The sequence below is a fragment of the Acanthisitta chloris genome, unplaced genomic scaffold (genome assembly GCF_000695815.1).
Source record: "Acanthisitta chloris isolate BGI_N310 unplaced genomic scaffold, ASM69581v1 scaffold11537, whole genome shotgun sequence".
Taxonomy (NCBI): Eukaryota; Metazoa; Chordata; class Aves; order Passeriformes; family Acanthisittidae; genus Acanthisitta; species Acanthisitta chloris.
This window is the reverse complement of record NW_008683236.1, coordinates 19681-21648: the sequence shown is the minus strand read 5'-3', so window position 1 is coordinate 21648 and position 1968 is coordinate 19681.

Genomic DNA, 1968 nt, shown 5'->3' with positions numbered 1-1968 from the left:
AATAAGGGCACGGAGAAAGCCAGGCGTGGGATGCCATGTGATGGCACGTGTGTGGGCACGGAGCAGGGCTGCATTGAGCCACCCACTGAACCCTGTGAGGGCCACTGACCCATCCTACCACCACCCACATCGCTGCCCCCTCCTCCCCAAAAACGCCTAGAGTCCTACAGGACACTGTCCCCACACTTGGTGGGGACACAGAGCCGTGTGGCACCTGCCTTCGCTTGTGCAATAGTGTTTGTTCCCTAATTAGCAAAATCTGGCAATCCACACTGCTCTGCCAGTCATTAATTATTATTAATTATTTGTTATGCAAATAGGGTTGAGGAGCACAGCGCTGAAGGCAGCACAAACGAAAACAGTCCCGGGCCCAGTTTATGTAACAGCAGGCGAGTGGGCATGGCAGGAGCCCCTGGGGACACGCAGCCTCCACACACTGTCCCCTGCCTGGGGTCCCCTGGGAGCTGGGGACACGTCAGTGGCGTCAATGACGATGGGCACGGCGGGGCTGGTGCTGGAGGGCACTGTAGGGGCGAGAGATGCAGGATGTAATGGGGAAAACAGTGCTTTTTAGGGTCCTGGGGGATGAGAGTGATGGGGAGACCCCAGGGTGGAGGGGATATATTGGTGACAGGTGGCTGAGGCATGTGCTGATGGTAGAGGTGGGAAAGGACATCACTGGGTGGGTTTTGTGCATGCTGAGAGTGTCCTGTGCCACCCCTTTCCCTATGGTTTGTCTTTGAGAGTGGTGTCTGGGGAGAAGTTGGGTTTTCTTTCAATAAGTGGCAGTTTCATGTCTCCATCCTCCCGACTGGAGAGAGGATTTTTTTGAGCTTTATTTTGGAGCTCCCCAACCTACCTTTCCCCTCCATCCAGCGCTCTCTGCTCCATCCATGGCTTCCTTCCCCTGCCATGCCTCTGATTTCACCATTGACCTCAAATGCAGCCACTCATCACATCCCCAGGTCATGTTGGTGCCAATGTGCCACAGGCTGGCAGCAGCAGGGCCCTGCCCAAGCTCTGCTTGAGCAATGGGAACGGAGAAAAAAAAGGAATTAAAGAGAGGAAAGACTTAATAAGGATCCTGCCTCAACCACAATGGCTTTGTTTCAGGAGAGCTGATACCACATGCTGGCTAACATTGCTCCTCAGAGGGTTTTGGAAAGCAGACAGGTTTTGGTCATGCCTAGGTGCAGTGTTGGTGTACTGCAGATATGAGAATGTGTTCGAGTTGGGCTTGGTCCCTGCCCAGTCACTGATGTTCCCTGGTGTCCTACTGCTGTCCCTGTCATAAAGCAGAATCTTGGCAGAGCAGGGATTTGGGGTGGGAAATGTGCTTTCACAAGGTGATGCCTGTCCTGCTGGGTGTGCCTGCAGAGCGATACTCTGGAACATCCTGGCTGGAGGGCTACTGGATCCCACTGCATAGGGAATCACCCCATGGAGGCTGTATAGCACACCACGACTACTCTGAGCACAGGACAACCTGTGCACTTGTAACAGTCCTCTTCTCCAAGCTCTGTGAGGATTGCCTGTGTGACTCTCCCTAGCCCCAATGTTTTTTGCTTTTTGCACTTCCTGGGTCCCCAGAAACCACTCCATAAAGCTCATTGCTGTATTCCCTCCATCCTGGGGTACTTGCTCTTTAGGGGAGCATTTCTTTAGGGGCATTTGGGAGAGGAGTGGAGCTTTGCACAAGCTGTGCTCAGAGCTGCAGTGATGTCCCATCAAAGCTCTCCCATTATTCCTGTGCCTGATGTCCATGGGGAGCTCAGCCTCTTTTCTTCCCTCTGCACTCCAGGAATCAGCTCTGGTTGCTGCCAGGGTTATCTCCATCCTCCAGCTTGCAGCACACTCTGCTAGTTCCCCATCCCTCCGAGGGCTGGGGCTTGACCCCAGCTGGGCACCACGTGCCCCTGAAGAGAAGGACAATGACTTTCTTTTCCTATCACCAATAATAGGGTTGGA